Source organism: Paroedura picta, chromosome 10 (genome assembly GCF_049243985.1).
Source record: "Paroedura picta isolate Pp20150507F chromosome 10, Ppicta_v3.0, whole genome shotgun sequence".
In the NCBI taxonomy this organism is placed as follows: domain Eukaryota; kingdom Metazoa; phylum Chordata; class Lepidosauria; order Squamata; family Gekkonidae; genus Paroedura; species Paroedura picta.
In genome coordinates this window covers 38,215,190-38,230,564 of record NC_135378.1, presented here as the reverse complement: position 1 = coordinate 38,230,564, position 15,375 = coordinate 38,215,190, and the positions used below count along the sequence as shown (strand labels likewise).

The window sequence follows — 15,375 nt, the reverse complement described above, 5'->3', positions numbered from 1 at the left end:
TGAAGAGTATGACTGGATCTAAATGCTAGTCCTGACTGGCTCCCTGTATCTTATACATTCATTCCCTTTTTTGACAACAGTGGGAAAACTGAAACTCAGAATACTCTGAGAGAGCTTAATAGGAAAGGAGATGAAGTTATTCTGCTTCATTAAGGATTTGATTACTTTTTGGGCCTATATTGTAATGAATGCTCTTGATGAGGAAGGAACACAAAGTTATTGTCCTGCAAACATTCTTGTGTAGATTGGTCTGAGGGTGAAGGGATCCCAAAACAAAGCCTTGACTGAAGTGTGTGACAGTTTCTTGGGAGAATCAGTCTTATCAGGAAATACAAGGATTCTAACAGTTTCAAGGCAGAAAACTGGCTTTCAAGCTTTCATGTGGTTATGTCATCCTATTTTCAATATATTATAAGAAATGATATTTACAAAACTTTGCACTGTTCCATATATGCATCCTCCCGTTTTTATTCCAGGCTTGAAAAGGATGTATTTGCAGAGTCCCGGAATTCCTCATAAAGTGGGCTACCCTTGCCTTGTCCTGTCTGCTCATAGAACTAGTACATGGATTCAGAGTTAGAATAATTCTTCTCTTTCACAGTTATGAGTATGTCTCACATGTACTCAGTAGAATAAATATATTTGTCCTAATCCAAGCTTGTGAAAAATACTCTCTTAACTGGATCAGAAAAAAGAAGGATTAGTAATAATAACAAGTCAATATATTTGGTATACCCATAAAATATTTCTGACTACCTTCTGATTATTAAACAGCTATTTACTGTTTTGTATTTTGTACTGGTCGCTAACTGAAATAAATGTATTTGACTCTGACAGAAGACCAGCCCACATAGTTTTAATTGAAGAAAAATACACACATGATGAACTGTTAATAGTACAGGATACTACTGTCATAAATATGCACTTAAATATGCACTTATATTTGAGGGGAAAATAGGAATCTTCTTGATAATGTTCTGTTTTGATATTTTTCTTCCTTGCAGACTTTCAGATCAGCTGTAGTCAACTGGAATACATTTTGTCAGCATCAGAAAGTGTTTGAAAGGACAAAAGGTAAGAAACTTTTTTGCATTCTGTAATCATTTTAATGACTGATCATTAAAATTTTTATGACTGTAACCTTATGCATGCCATTTTAGTTTCGTATTCATATTATTATATCACTATCTTTTACTAATTTTATAGTTTGATTGTCATTGCAATAATAGCAAATGGTTTATGGAACCATTCTTCACATACCTTAAAAGAGAAGCTGATGATGGTGCTTGAGATCATGGCATCAAAGGATTGGACAAAGTTTGATGTTGCTACCTAAATATTTGAATATTTTTTTCAACTGCTGTAGTCTCTTCTCCAGCCCCTCAAATGCTGTTTCAAGGGTTCTTGGAAGCCTCAGAAATACCACTGGGTATAATTCAGGGTTGGGAAGAAGAATTTGTGCAATTCACCCCATCGTCCACCAGTAGATGTACTCTTACACCAGTGAAATGAGACCATAGGATCCAGATAGCTGCCAGTTTAGAAGTAGATTTTCCTGTTTTGCACAGGAAAATCCAATTGCAAAAGCACATTGATAGTACATTAACCAATATGGGAAATAGGGCACCAATATGACTGATTATACCAGTTACTTTTTCTTTCACTAGCTTGCACCAGTCTATTTCATGTTTAATTATTTTTCTTATTAAAACAAAAGAGGCAAGAATAAAATCATATATATCAGTTTATGAATCAACTTGTTTTTTCCCCCTCATTTTCTATCCTTTTTGTATTAAGAAAAAAAGGATATTGGTATATGATGCAACTTAAGATCACTCTTGCCTTTATTCTGTATGTAAATGGTGATATATAATGTAGGGCCCATAGTACACTAAAATTCTTAAACTTTCCTGGTATCTCAATCTTAAAATTAAAAAGCCACTGAATTATAATAATCCATCCATGTCCTAGAGATGTATAGGAGCTGTGGCTCAGGGAATGGGAGAATGACTCATTGGTAAGTTGCTTTATATGTGAAAGGTAACCACTTCAGCCCCCAGTTAAAAGGGATCAAATAATAGGTGCAGTGAAGGACTTATGCTTGAAACCCTGAAACTCCTTCTGGGCAGAGCAGAGACTATATGGACATATAGCATGACTCAATATTAGGCAGATTCAAGTGGGTAGCCATGTTGGTTTGAAGCAGCAGAACAAATTTTGAGTCTAGTAGCACCTTTAAGACCAACAACATTTTATTCAAGATATGAGTTTTCATGGGCATGCACACTTCTTCTGGACATTGTATCTGAAGCCAGTTTCCCTGCATTCCTCTGTGCAGCTTTTATGACAACTGACTAGATTTCCATTCCTCTTAGTTTGTCTACTGAAAAGTATCCAAAGTTTAATAAATACAACTGATTGGGTGCATCAATCTTTTTCGTCAGTAGAGAGGGGGAGGTCCCATATGAACACCCCCAAAAAGCTATGATGGTGGTTATAGGATCTGCGTGGACAAAAGGTATGTGAGATGGAGGCTGTAATAAGAAGGGAAACTACTTGAATCCAATCCAAAACTTCTGATACTTAAAGAAGGATAGACTTCTTTGCTGCCAAAATAGTAACCATTGGTATATCAAATTGGACAACATGGACAAAACTGTGGATACTTAAATCTGTAGATGGGTACCATGGAGAGAGAAGGCAGATCTTTCTACAGATATAGAAAGATCCCCCCAGTTATGCAAGTAGTATCTATACTTTTAATAAATGAATGTCTTCTCAGTTACTGCTGTGACCATGGCTAGGTGGTCACTACAAAAGTATTGCAAGCTGTCAAGCCTTGGTTTCTTTCGGTAAAAGACAAGGTGATGGCCTTGGGGGGGCTATTTTGGCCTTTAAAGGAGAACTAATTGGGGCAGGGCCCAGCAGCAACAACTGCATGGCTTACTGCCATACAATTTCCATGACTCACCAAAGCCCATCTGCTTGCTACTGTTCAACAGCCACCACCATATGAAAGCCAATGTGGTTTAGTGATTAATATTTTGACTAGGATCTGGGAAACTTGAGTTTGAATCCCCGTAGAAGGATGGGAAGACAGTAGCCTGTGACAAATGCTGTGTAGGAGAAGAACAGAGAATTGCTTCCTTAGTGGTACCTTGCAACCAAATCCAAAAGTAAATTGAATCATAAATTACAAAGTTATTTAAGGCCACAATGCAAACATACTTATCTTATTGAAATCTTATTGAAAACATGCCAAATGTATTAGTAAATATGCTTTGAATTAGGGTGGTATTGCAAATATACAGATGGTTCTCTTTGGGAAGGTATATGGTGTAGGAGAGGGCTTGGCCCTTTAGACTCCTTTCTCCCTCCATTTTAGATAGTCCTATTTCTTTCTAGTTCTGCTGTTCCCCAGACATTGGCTTTCTCTATCATACAACAACTTCTTCAGTACTACATAGCTGTAGTCCAACTTGGAAAAAATAGTGGTCTCATTTCATGTATGCAACTGAACTCTCCTAGTGGCTTGTAGTTTTAGTTAGATGCTTGCCTGTTATTCTGCCCTTACATACATTATCAATAATAAAGTTGTGAATTTTCTATCTTAACCTAACACTCAAAATATGTAAGCACTTCCATATAAATGTGGATATACGCAAGAGTTGTGGTGTAATTGTTGCATTCAGCTACATAATCACTACAGAATTTGTTAAGAATCCTTAAAGGCAATGACTCTTATTTTTCCCATTGGGAGCAAAGAAAAAATCACATAAACCTTCAGGAAAAAAATGTAATTAATCAATACCATGCTACAGTTCTGAAAGGAATGCTGGGGTTTGGGGACATCCTGTATTCAGTACAGGTCTCCCATATTGTTTTGTATGCACCCTGCAGCAAGACTTGCACCAGTTTTGAAAATGAGAACTGTAATGATTTACTGTTACAGATTTCATCTTTAATCTTCTTCCAAAAGTTACTTTGTAGGCTTACTCTAGTAACAAAACAGGGCAGATATAAAGTCTTATAGTTACTCATGATTAATTTATATCTGATGGCTATTTTAAATGATCAGGTGTGTTATCCTTTCTTGTCTTACATTACCTATACACCTCAAGAAAGATACATGAGGCAGAATTAATATGGTACTCCTTTTAGGGTAAATAATTATCTATATTGTACAAAAGATTATGTGTAGAATGTCTATTATTACTAATAGAGACTATTTTGCCTAATTTCAGGCACCCTGTGCTTGGAACATAATCTTTTGTGTGGGCTTTTGCTGTAAAACGTATCTCTATATGAGATACAAAAGCAGTACTCTTCTACTGAAGTGTATTGTTGATGATATTCTTTCAGTTCCCTAACATTTGGTCTGCTCTGTATTTGTTCCTTCAGAAAAGCAGCAATCTGTGTGAATACCACTATAATAAAGCATGTCAACCTTTAAATATCCTCTGTTCAAACTTGTCTCTTGTCAGTTATTTGAAAATTGCTCTTTTCTTTCTGTGAATTTTTTCAGGGTTAGCATTTAGACTTTAATAGCTAATGTATAGACATGAATGTTCTAGTGTTCCTATGAGAAGTGTGTTGAAAGATAACTATTCATAACTGTCTGTGCATTTGGGAATGAGGAGGTTACTTCGATACGCCATTTCCCAACAAAACCAGTACAATCACCTCTTTTCATAAAACTCAAGTGTAGAAAGTTAGCTTACATTGCCAGGAATACGGCAAAGCATTTCCCCCCTTGCTACTGTGTGTTCTTGTATGCTTTTCCTATGTATGCAGCAGGTCCATGTGACAATGGCAGCCATTGTTTGTATTGCTAGACTACATGCTGAGCTGAGAGTGTGATCCTAAACAGAATTATGCCTTTTTCCATTGCTGAGCTGACACTGTGATCCTAAACCAAATTATGCCTTTTCACTTTAATAGACTTCAATAGATTTAGAATGGTATATCGTTGTTTAGCTATGAGAATTTGGGTCTGTGGCCACAAATATTTTTCAAATATTTCTGCCATACAGTCTGAAAAATGTAGCTTGGGAGAAAACTAAGCTTCTAGAAACTATTTAATATTCAGAGTTGACAGAGGCCAGATAGCAGAAACATTTGATCCAGGAATAACCCAATCATTTTGTCTGTCAAAAGTATTGGTGTTCAGATAAAATAACCTTCACTCATTGTCTATAAAGGATCTAGAGCTAATGTGATTATTTGATAGTTAGGGATCATTATAAGGCATAAGGTCAGATCCTTTAACCTTTATCTTTGGAGCCCATCTAAGCCCCTTCCTCATTTCAGTCCATGTACAATGTAGTTGCTGTCCACATTTGTTTCATGTTCTGCAATATAGCTTTCTTGGTGGTAAAAAAGGACCCCGTTCTCTTTTTGCCAACAAAAAAAGTCAGTAGGCTCCAAGTCATAGTTTGTGCTATAAACTCATATTCCTAAATTAGAGTATACTTTTTTGCCTGTAACTTTGAAAAACATAGGTAGGAAGCCTGTGCCAAAACAGACTTTTTTATATTTGGTAAATGATCCCTGTTTTTGGTTTTGCCTGAATTTTTCTTGGAGGAAGAATATCTACATTTCTTGAATCATTAAACATTTCCTAGTTTGGATGCCAAGAAAGTTTTCTCTTAGTTTAGAATAATTCAGTGACAGCCTCATTCTGGCCCATTATGCACAGTGGGAATAGCGCACATTCGGGGTGGAATGGTGGTGACTAAAATCACCGATAACACATGGTGCTCGCTGCAACCGGCCGCAGATTTGGTGCATGCCGCCGAAAAAGCCACGTTAGCGAAATGCGGAAGAAAGCGCAGCTTCCGGGTGACCGGGGCACAACCAGAAGCGGCGCCGGGGTCGCCGTGTGCATACTCGGTTACTCTGGGTTTTGCCACCATTGCGTCCCGTCCCGTGCATAAGCGGTTTGCTTCGCTTCTTCCCTCTCCGCGTTTTCCATGTGACCCGAAATCGCTGTTTCGGCAGCTGTGCATAATGGGCCTCTTACAAGGTATGTGGAACACATACCTGCTCTGGGGCTCCTTGTTCTCCTCTCCCCTTCTCTCAGACAAACACACACACACACAAACTCTTCCCCTCACCATCGCCCCCTTATCTCTTGCTTGTTTCACCTCCTCCCTGATCTCTCACTCTTCTCTCTCACTACCTCACCCAGACTTCCTCCTACCTCCCCACTACCCAGACTCCCTCAACCACTGCTTGACCATCAAGAGCATCCCTCATTTGTACATACTTACTTCCTCCATTTCCTTCTGGCTTGCATTAATTCTCCCTTTCCTATTTTAACCTTACTGTGGCTTACTGGAATGTGAAGGAATTTTTTTTTAATGGTGCTTGTAGGGAACAAATCTTTAATATCTGAGAAACTCCTATACATTTTGAATCAAGCTTCTTTGGAGAGCTATCTCCAGAATCTCAGCAGAATGTTACTTTCCCATCTTGAAGTATTAAATAAACTAATATTTATCTACAAGAACCATTTTTTTCTTATTTGGACTTGTGTCCCTTTTCTTCTTCTACTGGGGATGTGGCCCAGAACAACTGTACAAACTGCTAACCATACTTTCCTCTAAACTAGAATTTGAAGTCAGTATTACAAACTGGTATCCATCTGTTTTCAGAAAAACCTGTGATTATACCAGTTGTGACAATTTTTGGCTGGAATTTGGTGCCATAGGGTTTATTATTTTCTTTCTTTATAACTTATTTATTTTGCTTCTGTAATACTTTATGTTGCTAGCCTGTTGTTTGTCTCAAGCATCTGTGATAGAACTAACTGCAACTAAATATATATTTTTTATTTTTGATCTTCTCAAGTGCAATTTTAAAGGAAAAAACTGCAAATATAGTGTGGTACGTCACTCAAGTTAACTGAATAGATTAATGAGAAGAATTTTCAGCACACAGATTGCTAGCTCAACAGTAGTTCACCTGAGAAGGAAAATTGTTGATTACAGTGGCCTATTGATTTCTACAATCCTTTCTCTTTTTGCCCACCCTTTTTTGTTAAAAGTCACTAACAGGGCTAACTTTCAAGAAGTTTTTTAAATAAATGGAAAATATGGTTTGGAAAGCATTACAGATACAGTTGAATTGACAGTCGCTTGATCGAACAAAATATGTTGGGTATAAACAGTAGATTTGTGCTCATCTGTGTCCCTACATACTTTTAATTTTTATCTAGAAGAACCTCTGTTTTCTGGAATAGGATGTAGAAAATACAAGAATTATGAACGCTGTCTTCATTTTTTCAGCACTGCAAAAACATTGCTTCTAAGTGTTCTGTTGATATATTTTATTTTAAGCCCCTTGTTTTAAAGTTTAGTTTGTTCTTCATAAATTGCAGAAATCTGGCCCCATAATCTGCACACTCATCTCTAGTAGGAACCTGTTATTTACATGCAAGAGGTTAAATTTGAGTGATTCTTTCATGACCAATGTGTGAAGCTTTTTGTGTAGTGGTTTTATATTTGCTTCTATGTACTTCTTTGACCTGTATAGCCTGAGGGAAATAAGTCAGGCATCATAGAAATCAAGAGATCTTGGCACTTGTCCTCAAGTTACTCAGTGAATATTTCTATTGTGAGAACAGAAGATTGAATCTTTTTTGTACATTCTGAGATAAATTGTTTTCTGCTGAAATAGCTTAATGGCCACACATTTCATGTGCAATGATGAAAGTTCTTTTGTTCAAGTAGCAAATTAAGGTGAGCTTGTGCTAAGTGTAGTGGCTCTTTGTAGAAAAGGGTAGAGGGCATGAAAGAGAGGCTGAGGCAGTTCTTCCCCTTCTATATCAGGAATTGACCTCAGGACCTACCCTAGTGTAGTTTGGTACAGGCTTGAGGAGCCCATTTCTCATTTAATGAAAACCAACGGCAGGAGGGATTTTCATCTGGTTTCTGCTTTGTAGTTGATGGCAGCTGAGTGTCATATTGAGTTGCTGTCCATGTTCTTTACTCCAGTCATTAAAAAAAAAATGACCAGAAGTGCCCAGTGCAGTGCAGTGCCTCAGCATGCTAGGGGTTAGGGTACAAGGTATCCCATTGATATTAGAATGATGTTACTGTTTTACTAAAAAAAAATTGTGATCATAATGAGCACAAAGTTGAGGACTGTCAGGCAAGGTGGTACTTTGTGGCCCCATTTGCCTCTGACTGAAAACTGAACAATGAGGAGAAAAGGTGTTTAGATGGCACTGAATAGACACAGGCTGGTAGAAAATAGCAGCTCTAACAGTTATAGCTACATTTTATTAGGTTGCAATCATCTAACCCAACAAGTATCACCTTCTTAAGCAAAATGACATATTCAGGATATAAATTTGGAGTTGGAAAAGTAACTCCTTGATTAATGTCAAAATGTAAGTCCATAAAATTAAATGAAAACCTACTGAAATATGTTGTTTTAGCAATTGCCTCTGTAAGTCCTAAATGACATAAGGAAGCAAATTCTTCTTTTGTTTGGAGCTTGTTTAGGATTAGGTTGTTTCTGTATTTGCAGCAGCTCCATCAAATGCCTATAAGATACTGGGGACTACTAAAAAAGGCATCACCATGACCGTTTATGCACTGGGAACTTCACTGCCCCACCCCCTGATCAGGAGCACAGATAGGGAGTGGATGAGGTGGACCAGGCCAAATGCTCCCCCATGTGGGTGCAGGAAGAGGTGGAGCAACCTGCCACGACTAAATCTCCAGTCTAGAGCCCAGCATGAAACCTCCAGTGCATAAACGGTCCATTTGAATTCTTAAACCCTGCCTATGTATGTTTCTTAAGGTAACAAACTGAATGCAGGACCTTAGATGTCACTGTGCACAGCTCAATTCCAATTTGTTTTTTTAACTGAGTATTTGACATGTTACGTTATGTCACATCCCAGTTTAATGTGAAGTGATTTCCTGTATCCAATAAGAAACACATTTTAAAGGGGATGCCAAGTACTCTGTTATTTTCTTTGCTATTATACTGGCCCGCAGCTCCTTCTGGCTTAGAAAGATAATTTGCCAGCAGTACTGTGGGCTCTGCTGGTAAAAGAGACACATTCTGATACTGCTTTTCATCTGTTTGCAAGAAGCAGAACTGTTACTTACTTAGTAACTGAAAGTGAACATGGTGTAAGCAAATGTGTAAATATGCCTTTCAAGTATACATATACATAACATACATAATATATAGGGTGCATAAGCCCATATCCAGGAACTCAGAGATTGATTTATAGAGACCTACAAACTAGTTATATTACATGGAGGGGAAATGGTCTAATCTGGACCATTACTGCTATGAATTGCATGTAATTGCCCTTAGAAGAAGAAATTTTCCTTTATCTAAATTTTGTACAGGTAATTCATGACAGCGCTTTCTCCATGTCATTAAGATACCAAAACTTAATCAGTCAGTTGGCAGTAAATGAAAAGAGAGAGAAAGAAAAATCCACAGAAAAGATTAGTAATATCTAAAAGTGGTTTAAGGTTCCTAGTGGGATTCCTCCGTCTTTTAACAACAAAGTGCAGAGGAAAAGAATATGCATGGCTTATTTTGTCTTCTATTTCTTTGATCTGAAAGAACAATCAGATAAGGGTGATTTCTGAAGACAGTTCAGAATGAACAGATCTCAGTTGCCCCCAGTGATAACCATCATTGTCAACAGGAGGCATTCCAGGTACTGTCACTAGAGCCTTCCTGTTCAGAGGCTCAGTATTTTATCTTTTTATTTTTAAAAACGACTGCTGGGAATTCTCTTTATAGCATGCATTCGATGATGAGTATTTAGAGGAAGCATGAACCTTGAAGGGGAATAAAGCCTGAGCTTCAGAGACTATCAATGAGCACCAGAGGGAGAGTAATTTAAGGTTAAGGTGGGAAATCTCAAACACACATACATACACAAAGGAAAAGCCTGTGTCAATAAGAGTATAAATAATCCAGGATACAATAATTAAGACACAAAAGACCTTGTTCGGGCTTTGCTTCTTAGCCCTCCACTTTCAGACATCATGTTTTGAAAGGGCAATGCCTAATCTAGAAATGTGTAAGATGTTTCAGAACAAATTTATACATTCAATTCAGGATAAGGTAGAAAGTCATGTGGAAGACTTCTGTTCCTCTGCCCATCATAGGCAATTATGCTGACCTTGACTCAGCAGTGGTCTAGTTCCAGCAAGCTTGGTGTAGTGGTTACGAGTGCTGACTTCTAATCTGGAAAGCTGGGTTTGATTCCACGCTCCCCCACTTGCAACCAGCTGGGTGACCTTGGGCTCGCCACAGCACTGATAAGGCTGTTCTGACCGAGCAGTGATATCAGGGCTCTCTCAGCCTCACCTACCTCACAGGGTGTCTGTTGTGGGGAGAGGAAAGAGAAGGCAATTGTAAGCCGCTTTGAAACTCCCTTGGGTAGAGAAAAGTGGCAACTAAGAACCAACTCTTCTTCTCTTCTTCTTCTTCCATAGAAAGCAGCTTACTGCATGTTCAAACACACTCAAAATATGGGCCTTTGGACTGTGGGCCAAAGGGTATTTTAAAAATTAGTGACAGCCTGACTCTCACAAGGTATATGAAACACATACCTTCGTCGCTTCCTTCACTCTCTCCCTCTCCTTCTCTCTTTCTGTCCCTAACACACACCTTTACCCCATTCTGCCCTGCCCTCGCACCCCTCACCACCCACTTCCCTGACATACTCACTGGACCTTCCTCCAGCCAAGACTCCCTCCCCCTCCTTTCCCCCAGTCACATGTCAAGACTCCCTCCCCTTCCCCTCTCCTTACCTCTTGTGGCTACACTGGGTGGGCCTGCTGCCACACCTCCCAAAGAGCTGCCTTTGCCCACAGGCGCTTCACAGCTGCCTTTGCCCACAGCTTCCTTTGTCCACAGGCAGCTGTCTTTGCCCACAGGCGCTTCACAGCCACTGCATCTGCCTTTGGGGGCTTCGTGGCTGCTGCCTCTGCCCATGGAAGGCCTTGCAGCCGCTGGTTTCACCCACAGGGGCTTTGCAGCTGTGGCCTCCACCCGCAGAGGCTTTGCGGCAGCTGCCTGAGCCTGAAGAGGCTTCATGGAAGCTGCCCGGGCTTTACCGCCATAACCTCCACCCACAAAATCCTTGTGGCTGCTGCCTCCCCCCACGGAAGCTTCCCAGCTACTGCCTCCACCCATGGGGGTTTTGTACCCACTACCTCTTCCCACAGAAGCTTTGCAGCAGCAGCCACCCACGGAGGCTTCACAGCTGCCGCTGCCCAGAGAGGCTTTGCAGCCGCCATTTAAGCCACAGCCTTGGCCACCCCACCTCTTCTAGTGCGCTCCCTAGGGCAAGGCTACGGACATCACATCCATAGTCACATCCATTTCAGGGAGCTTGCTAAAAGTTGTCTTCCACATCAAAAACATTAATTTAAATCTTCTCCCCAGGAATAGCAGTGGACTAAAATGCTTTCCCATTGAATGATCAGTAATATTGATGAAATTCCTTAATGCTGTTCACTAACAAGTTTTTAGTTTGGAGCACACCACCACATCTCACTAAATCATGGGTTGTTATTGAAGGACATTATTTCCTGCTGTTGAGTGTACTAGGCATCGGAAACCGCAGAAAAGAACTGTTGCTCTAAGGTGGGATTGAGTTTTTCAATACCAGTGTACTGATGGAGAATATTTCCCAGCGCACAGTTGTCCCCAGAGACAAATTAAAATGCATAATGAACTAGATTATGTAGTTCCTTTGAGAATAAATAGGTTTGCCCCGGTGGCACAAGGGGTCCATTGCTCTGCGCAAAACCAAATAGAAAATATTTTAAACAAATATATGTATCATTGAATACTGAATGAAATAATGAAAGCTACCCATAGGCAAGGTATATGTGTCAATACTCACCTGCTGAATTTCCTTTGGAAAACACAGCTTTTAAAGGTGCAGGCTTAGGCTCAGTGGCTTACCCCTTTAAATTCCAAACCCTTGCAGAAACTCTTCACGAACCCTGTCTCTTTCCAAAACACTGCAAATATGCTAAGGTTAGGTATAGGGATGCCCCAAATCTTCAGCAGGGCTGGCAGGTAAACTGAATATGTAATCCCATTGATCTAAGCCCAAGATCGAGCTGCCTCACCACCATCTTCCTTGAACAGCTGCTGAACAGCTTTTGCAGCTGTAGCCCATTGGTTTCCTTCTACCTTGCAAGATGCTTTTGAAACCATCTATAGATCCTCCCCCACTCCCTGTTTCATGCATGTTTGGATCAGGTAAATAAATGGTGCTGGGGTACTATATGAAAATGTGCATATGTAAAAACAAAAATACAATGTTAACATGGATTTAATGAATGCCAAGTGTTAAGACTTTTAAATATAATTATTGCTGGCAGTCTGATAACTTTAGTATTTGGTTATTGAGTGCAACAATTAAAGCTTTATGGGGAGGGGAGAAGTACTAAGACTCCCATCAGTCTGTATAACATTGCACATTTGTGTAATACTGCCAGTTGAATTATACTGTACTCTTTTAATATGCAAAGAAATAACTGAGGCTTATTCCACACACTTTTGGGTAATGCATTTTCAATGCACTTTAAAAGCAGATTTTTCTGTTTCACATGGGAAAATCCAGTTGCAAAAGCACATTGAAGGTGCATTGTGCTGCATGTGCAGAATGAATTCTAGCTAAAAGGGTTGAGTTGCTCATGAACAGTAGAACATCTCATTGTAAAAATAAAAACAACCCTAGGTCCCTGCTTATAACTGGCAAGCAGACTCTCAGTTGGTATTTTGAAGGCCATTCCGCACCCGATTAAAAAAGTGCAAACACCATATTTTTGACATTTTGCATGACATTGTAAACATCTAGCATTACAGCAGCAAACCGGCATCTACATCCTCCATTTTAAAGTGCTTGCAGGGTAATCCACAAAACTGGATTTCCCCTGCCGTGTAGCGCTAGCAGGATGAGAGCAGCCAGCAAGACACTTGCACAAGACACCTGCGTTACCAAAGTGGCTGAAGTAGCAAGATCTCCAGGTCCAGTACCCGCCCTTGAGCTCGAGTCCCTCTCTCTTAACCCAGAATGAGGCTTTCTTTTAAAAAAAACAACTGCCTGGAACAATGAATAGACACACAATCGGACAGGCAGAGCAAAAAATAAACTGTTCCCCACCAGTTTGCCTAGTAAGCATGCCTGTTCCCCACCCAAAAAACCCCCAAATAAATCCCTCCCCAATTTTTTTAAAGCTTCAAGGCTCCAGATTGCAAGAGGTATCACAGGGAAAGGAGCCCTATGCATCCATGAATAAATGCATATGTGTTTAAACGAATAAGTCTCAGGAGCGTATCTAGTGCGTTCTCCTCTTCCGCCGTTTCAAGCAGGTGTGTGAAAGGGCTAGATGGAAGCAGAGGAGCCAGCAGGTGAGGAATTCCAGGAGGTGCGGGGTTTTTACATTACACAATTGCACTGGCCTAACGCTGATTTTTTTTAATGTGCAGAATTGCTCTGAGTATTCCCCAGGTAGGACAGCTCTGTAAAGCCATTGTGAAATATCTTGAGATCACCGCAAGTGATATGACTTTGTCAGAGTCTGTGAAAAATTTGGAAGACACTCAATAGCCAAGCAGATACTTCAAAGAAATTTTTATTTAAAACATGGAATTATTACAAGTAATATTTCTTACACAGACCCCTTATCATAGTTAAACCGTTACTGGGAAGTGTACTTGTTTCTCAGATCTATCATTCTGATAGGCAGGATAGTCATAGTGTTTTCATACAATTTTAGGCTATATGGTCACTGCCATCACCATCCCCGTAATCTGAACTAGGAATACAAATATACGCTTCATTTATTCAATTTGGTGTAGGCTGGTTTTCATTACGCCCTCATAAGTGTGTGATAAGATGTCATTGCTGCCTCATTGCGAGTCTTCTGCCACACTTGCTTTAGTTGTCTCACTTTCCTCTTCCTCTCTGGAAACACCTAGGAATTCCAAGGAGAGGGCGTCTAGGAGCAATCTTTTGTCTTGGCAGTAGCATGTGCAAAAAGAATCTAGGAGTCTTAGTAGACCATACATTGAACATGAGTCAACAGTGTGACTTGGTGGCTAAAAAGACAAATGGGATATTGTTTGTATCAGAGTATCGTATCCAGCTGATGGAAGGTGATAGTACCGCTTTACTCTGCTCTAGTTTGGCCTCACTTGGAGTACTGTGTTCAGTTTTGGGCAGCCCAGTTGAAGAGGGATGTACACAAACTGGAGCATCCAGAGGAGGGCAACAAAGATGGTGAGGGGTTTGCAGACCAAGATATATGAAGAAAGGTTGGGGAAGCTTGGTCTGTTTACCTGGAGAGGAGACAACTGAGAGGGGATCTGATAACCATCTTCAAGTATTTAAAAGGCTGTCATATAGAGGATGTAGCAGAGTTGTTCTCTCTTGCCCCGGAGGGGCAGACCAGAACCAATGGGATGAAATTAATTCAAAAGACATTCCGTCTAAACATCAGGAAGATGTTCGTGACAGTTAGAGTGGTTTCTCAATGGAACAGGCTTCCTCGGGAGGTGTTGAGTTCTCCATCTTCAGAAGTATTTAAACAGAGGCTGGATAGCTATCTGATGGAGAGGCTGATTTTTTGAAGGCTTAAGGGGGTGGCAGGTTACAGTGGATGAGCGATAGGGTTGTGAGTGTCCTGCATAGTGTAGGGGGTTGGACTAGATGACTTCACGAGGCCCCTTCAAACTCTATTATTCTATTATTCTAGCAGGATGGCTCCACAAAGTCCTCTATTAAGGCAATTAATGAGACGCCAGAGGTCATCGGATCCCAGAAAGCATTCAGGAATCTCTTGGATTCCATAAGACTCCATGGACAGACTAAAATACGTCTGTCACCCAAACGGGGAGGGGGGGTATCCTTAGACAAGCCTTCAGGGCATGGTGGTCTGACCATGCAACAGTTATAAAGGTTAGGTATAGTCCAGAAATAATAGATTGCTGCTAAAGAATACTTGCTTGGATGATTGATGCTGAGACTGGAAGAATAGTGTTTATATATGCACACCAAGGGATCAGAGCATCTGCACAACAGGAACATGTTGGAATACAATTGGTACACATGCAAAATATTTTATTCTTGGATCAATAGCTATGTATATTTGACAAATATACATAATGATGACCACTGTGTGTAGTATACTGCTGCTATGAATTATTGGATGCCTTCAGAGTAAAGCTATTAGATGACTCTAAGAGCAAAGCTGCAATGTGCACTTGTAATGTGCCACCTTTCATTTAAAATACAATGAATAAGATCATGACCTGCCCTTGATATATTAAGCCCCATACATTTTCCAGTGCTATAGTTCCCCCTTC

The 15,375-nt window shown here is 40.0% G+C and overlaps 1 protein-coding gene across 22 annotated transcripts in view; it reads left to right on the top strand.

Annotated features, from left to right (window-relative positions):
• The window catches only part of TENM3 (teneurin transmembrane protein 3), a 1,688,047-nt gene that overhangs the window by 1,123,845 nt on the left and 548,827 nt on the right, over positions 1 to 15,375 (top strand). For all 22 annotated transcript variants that reach the window (XM_077302333.1, XM_077302335.1, XM_077302356.1 and 19 more), the window contains one exon: positions 1,005 to 1,074. The gene's annotated coding sequence lies outside the window, so the exon portion shown is untranslated. The remainder of the gene's footprint in view (positions 1 to 1,004; positions 1,075 to 15,375) is intronic.